The following is a 6,629-nucleotide window of genomic DNA, read 5'->3' as shown; positions in this document are numbered from 1 at the left end:
TTAGTAAAGTTTTGGAAAAAATTGTGTTTGACCATATACAATGCTATTTTACAGTAAACAAATTGAAAACAGACTTTCAGCACGCTTATAGGGAAGGACATTCAACAAGCACAACACTTACACAAATTACATGATTGGCTGAGAGAAATTGATGATAAAAGGATTGCTGGGGCTGTTTTGTTAGACTTCAGTGCAGCTTTTGACATTATCGATCATGATCTGCTGCTCGAAAAATGTATGTGTTATGACTTTACATCCCCTGCTTTATAGTGGATAAAGAGTTACCTGTCTAACAGAACACAGAGGGTGTTCTTTAATGGAAGCCTCTCCAACATAGAATCAGGAATTCTCAGTAAAGCCAGTGTGTCTATGTATGCGGATGACTCAACACTATACACGTCAGCTACTACAGTGACTGAAATGACTGCAACACTTAACAAAGAGCTGCAGTTAGTTTCAGAATGGGTGGCAAGGAATAAGTTAGTCCTAAATATTTCTAAAACTAAAAGCATTGTATTTGGGACAAATAATTCACTAAACCCTAAACCTCTACTAAATCTTGTAATAATTAATGTGGAAAATGAGCAAGTTGAGGTGACTAAACTGCTTGGAGTAATCCTGGATTGTAAACTGTCATGGTCAAACATATTGATACAACAGTAGCAAAGATGGGGAGAAGTCTGTCCATAATACCTTCTTAACAGAACTATCAACAAGGCAGGTCCCTAGTTTTGTCGCACCTGGACTATTGTTCAGTCGTGTGGTCAGGTGCCACAAAGAGGGACTTAGGAAAATTGCAATTGGCTCAGAACAGGGCAGCACGACTGGCCCTTGGATGTACACAGAGAGATAACATTAATAATATGCATGTCATTCTCTCCTGGCTCCAAGTGGAGGAGAGATTGACTTCATCACTATTTGTATTTGTGAGATGTATTGACATGTTCAAAGCACCGAGCTGTCTGTTTAAACAACCAGCACACAACTCAGACACTCACACAACTCAACAAATGCAAGCAGTAGAATCAGATTTAGAAAACATAAAAATACATCTTATGGTACAGCCGGAGACTGTGAAGCAACATAAACATAGGCACAGACACAAGCACAAGCATACAAACACACACGGTAACATACATACTATACACACAGGGTACAGATGGATTGGTGTTGTAGATATGTGATAATGGAGTGGGGGCCTGAGGGCACACACTTAGTGTGCTGTGAAATCTGTTATGAATGTATTGTAATGTTTTAAAATTTGCCAGAACTCAGGAAGAGTAGCTGATGCCTTGGCAGCAGCTAACGGGGACCCATAATAAATACCAATACAAATTACAGTACTTGAATTTCTGAGCTCCAAATTCAAGTTCAAGTAGAACCCTTGTATTGTCTGAAATTGCAGTTGTAACATGGAAAACAAAATGTATTTGTCATGTTATTTCATTACTAGATCATAATGTGAATAAGCCCACTAGGCTATGTAATGTTTTGTCATTATATCCAGAATAAATCAAAGGAAATCAAATTGTATTGGTCACATACACGTACAGTAACAGTCGAAAATTTGGACACACCTACTCATTCGAGTTTTTATTTTTACTATTTTCTACATTGTAGAATAATAGTGAAGACATCAAAACTATGCAATAACACATATGGAATCATAGATAACCAAAAAAGTGTTAAACAAATCAAAATAGATTTTATATTTGAGATTCTTCAAAGTAGCCACCATTTGCCTTGATGACAGCTTTGTACACTCTTGGCATTTTCTCAACCAGCTTCATGAGGTAGTCACCTGGAATGCATTTCAATTAACAGGTGTGCCTTGTTAAAAGTTAATTTGTGGAATTTCTTTCCTTCTTAATGTATTTGAGCCATTCAGTTGTGTTATGACAAGGTAGGGGTGGAATACAGAAGATAGCCCTATTTGGTAAAAGACCAAGTCCATATTATGGCAAGAAAAGCTCAAATAAGCAAATAGAAATGACAGTCCATCATTACTTTAAGACATGAAGGTCAGTCAATCCGGAAAATGTCAAGAGCTTTTAAAAAATGTTCAAGTGCAGTCGCAAAAACCATCAAGCGCTATGATGAAACTGGCTCTCATGAGGACTGCCACAGGACTGGAAGACCCAGAGTTACCTCTGCTGCAGAGTTCATTAGAGTTACCAGCCTCAGAAATCGGCAATTAACTACACTTCAGATTACAACTCACAGAGTTCAAGTAACATCTCAACATCAACTGTCCAGAGGAGAACGTGAATCAGGACTTCATGGTCGAATTTCTGCAAAGAAACTTCTATTAAAGGACACCAATTATAAAAAGAGACTTGCTTTGGCCAAGAAACGCGAGCAATGAACATTAGACCAGTGGAAGTTTGTCCTTTGGTCTGATGAGTCGTCCAAATTTGAGATTTTTGGTTCCAACCACCGTGTTTTTGTGAGACTCAGAGTAGGTGAACAAATTATCTCCGCATGTATAGTTCCCACCGTGAACCATGGGAGAGGAGGTGTGATGGTGCTTTGCTGGTGATACTGTCTGTGATTTATTTTGAATTCAAGGCACACTTAACCAGCATGGCTACCACAGCATTCTGCAGCGATACACCATCCCGTCTGGTTTGCACTTAGTGGGACTATCATTTGTTTTTCAACAGGACAATGACCCAAAATGCACATCCAGGCTGTGTACGGGCTATTTGACCAAGAAGGAGAGCGATGGAGTGCTGTATCAGATGACCTGGCCTCCACAATCACCCGACCTCAACCCAATTGAGATGGTTTGGGATGAGTTGGATCGCAGAGTGAAGGAAAAGCAGCCAACAAATGCTCAGCATATGTGGGAACTCCTTCAAGACTGTTGGAAAAGCATTCCAGGTGACTAACTCGTGAAGCTGGTTGAGAGAATGCAAAGCTGTCATCAAGACAAAGGGTGGCTACTTATATATTTTGATTTGTTTAACACTTTTTTGCTTACTACATGATTCCATATGTGTCATTTCATACTTGTGATGTCTTCACTATTATTCTACAATGTAGAAAATAGTAAAAATAAAGAAGAATCCTTGAATGAGTAGGTGTTTCCAAACTTTTGACTGAGGGCGCTGGTGGAGTGGTGCCAGGAAAAATCTAATTTGAGGAAAATGCTACCGAAGTTCTATCAACACATTGCCTGTAGTACTCGCGCTACAAAAACTCTCGACCATTGTTACCCCCTACCCCCCTTCCGGGATGGCTACAAGGCCCTCCCCTGTCCTCCCTTTGGCAAATCAGATCATGACTCCATTCTGCCCGTCCCTTCCTATAGGCAGAAACTCAAACAGGCTAAGGTTTATTCAACGCTGGTCTGACCAGTCAGAATCCATGCTTCAAGATTGTTTTGATCACGCGGACTGGGATATGTTCCGGGTTGCCTCTGAGAATAACATTGACATACACTACCATTCAAAAGTTTGGGGTCACTTAGAAATGTCCTTGTTTTTGAAAGAAAATAAAAAACATTGTCCATTAAAATAACATCAAATTGATAAGAAATGCAGTGTGGACATTGTTAATGTTGTAAATGTCTATTGTAGCTGGAAACTGCAGATTTTTATGGAATATCTACATAGGCCTACAGAGGCCCAATATCAGCAGCCATCTCTCCTGTGTTCCAATGGCACGTTGTGTTAGCTAATCCAAGTTAATCATTTTAAAAGGATAATTGATCATTAGAAAATGCTTTTGCAATTATGTTAGCATAGCTAAAAACTGATGTCCTGATTAATGAAGCAATAAAACTGGCCTTCTTTAGACTAGTTGAGTATTTTGAGCATCAGCATTTGTGGGTTCAATTACAGGCTCAAAATGGCCAGAAAGGAATACCTTTCTTCTGAAACTCGTCAGTCTATTCTTGTTCTGAGAAATTAAGTTTCATTAAGTAGTACCCGCAAAACACCAGTCTCAACGTCAACAGTGAAGAGGCGACTCCGGGATGCTGGCCTTCTAGGCAGAGAAATTACTAAGAAACATGAGTAGTTAATTATGAAACATACACCACAGCCTTTCTTCTTCCCGGAGAGTTCTTTATTGCTGTCTGTGCAATGTTCTGAGAACCCAGCTGGCTGTATGGACAGGGACAGTATATCCGGGGAGAGCCATGATTCCGTGAAACAGAGTATGTTACAGTCCCTAATGTCTCTCTGGAAATAGATCCTCGCCCTGAGCTCGTCTACTTTATTGTCCAAGGACTGAACATTTGCAAGTAAAATACTTAGAAGTGGTGGATGGTGTGCACGCCTCCTGAGTCAGACTAGAAGTCCACTCCGAATACCTCTTCTCCGCCGGCTGCGTCTTGGTATGCCCATGAAAACAGCTTTCACCCATAACATAAGGAGACACATAATGTTACCTAGATAAACTGCATGTCTGAGATTTCTATACAAAGAACTGTCCGACAGTTAGATCCAGGATTCTTAAAGGGTTCAAGTTCAATGTCTAATTTAACTGAGTAATACTTAATAGGCCTATATGATAACTTACACTGCCATAAATGCAAGGACAGAAAAGGACTTGTGAATTTGATTGAATAGAGCTATTTTCCACCTTATATCTTAATGAAATGACATTTAAAAAATTGGTAGATTATTGTCAAGTAAGAAGTTGTCCAGCATAGGAAATCCTCACTGGTAACCTAGTTTATAGAAAGATCTTCATGCATAATTGTTATGGGGCGATGAGTTCTATTTTCCCTCAACCATCTTCCCTGTGGCTCAGTTGGTAGAGCATGGTGTTTGCAACGCCAGCATGGTGTGTGCAATGCCAGGGTTGTGGGTTCGATTCCCACAGGGGGCCAGTACAAAAAAAAAAAAAATGTATGAAATGTATGCATTCACTACTGTAAGTTGCTCTGGATAAGAGCGTCTGCTAAATGACTAAAATGTAAACCATACCAATGAACCAGACCCTCCAATGCAATATGCATCAAATACGAACCCCGTTCAAAATGTTTTTGATAAAATTACTTGGCTAATAGGGTTTTACAGTTTTAGGTTAATAACAAAAAGAAAAGATGGTGCTGCAGTGGATATTTTTAATTTTTTTTACGCTGATAACTTTTTTGTACATACTGTCTCCGCCATCATTTCCTAAAATGGAAAACAGCTTCTGGACATCAGAACAGCAGTCACTTACCTCGATTTGGACAAAATGCTCTGAATGTTCTGCCTACTCCAACCAGGCCTTAATCCCCGGGGCTCGAAAGAGGAAGCGGCAGCTAAAGAGAGGCAGGCGAGCAGGCAGCCTGACAAAACTATGTTGGCGAGCAAATAGACCGTCATTCTATTGGCGAACGTGCAATCACTGCAGAACAAACTAGATGAGCTCCATTCGAGACTATCCTATCAATGGGACCTGAAAACTGTAATATCCTAAGTTTCTCAGAGTCGTGGCTGAACGAGGATATGGATATACATCTTGCTGTTTTTCTATGCATTGCCAAGACCGGACTGCAGACTTGGGTAAGATGAAAGGAGGAAGGGTGTCTCTCTTTCTTAACAAGTAACAACGGCTTGTACACAATCTCTAATGTTAAGGAAGTCTTGGGTGCAGACCATACTATTTATCATTTATATTTTTTTGTAGCTGTTTATTTACCACCACAAACCAATGCGGGCACTAAGATTTACATTTACATTTAAGTCATTTAGCAGACGCTCTTATCCAGAGCGACTTACAAATTGGTGCATTCACCTTAAGATATCCAGTGGAACAACCACTTTACAATAGTGCATCTAAATCTTTCGGGGGGGGGGGGGTAGAAGGATTACTTTATCCTATCCCAGGTATTCCTTAAAGAGGTGGGGTTTCAGGTGTCTCCGGAAGGTGGTGATTGACTCCGCTGTCCTGGCGTCGTGAGGGAGCTTGTTCCACCATTGGGGTGCCAGAGCAGCGAACAGTTTTGACTGGGCTGAGCGGGAGCTGTGCTTCCTCAGAGGTAGGGAGGCGAGCAGGCCAGAGGTGGATGAACGCAGTGCCCTTGTTTGGGTGTAGGGCCTGATCAGAGCCTGAAGGTACGGAGGTGCCGTTCCCCTCACAGCTCCGTAGGCAAGCAGCATGGACTTGTAGCGGATGCGAGCTTCAACTGGAAGCCAGTGGAGAGAGCGGAGGAGCGGGGTGACGTGAGAGAACTTGGGAAGGTTGAACACCAGATGGGCTGCGGCGTTCTGGATGAGTTGTAGGGGTTTAATGGCACAGGCAGGGAGCCTAGCCAACAGCGAGTTGCAGTAATCCAGACGGGAGATGACAAGTGCCTGGACTAGGACCTGCACCGCTTCCTGTGTGAGGCAGGGTCGTACTCTGCGAATGTTGTAGAGCATGAACCTACAGGATCGGGTCACCGCCTTGATGTTAGTGGAGAACGACAGGGTGTTGTCCAGGGTCACGCCAAGGTTCTTAGCACTCTGGGAGGAGGACACAAGGGAGTTGTCAACCGTGATGGCGAGATCATGGAACGGGCAGTCCTTCCCTGGGAGGAGGAGCAGCTCCGTCTTGCCGAGGTTCAGCTTGAGGTGGTGAGCCGTCATCCACACTGATATGTCTGCCAGACATGCAGAGATGTGATTCGCCACCTGGTTATCAGAAGG

The sequence above is a fragment of the Salmo trutta genome, chromosome 35, assembly GCF_901001165.1.
Source record: "Salmo trutta chromosome 35, fSalTru1.1, whole genome shotgun sequence".
Taxonomy (NCBI): domain Eukaryota; kingdom Metazoa; phylum Chordata; class Actinopteri; order Salmoniformes; family Salmonidae; genus Salmo; species Salmo trutta.
Note: the sequence above shows the minus strand (reverse complement) of the source record.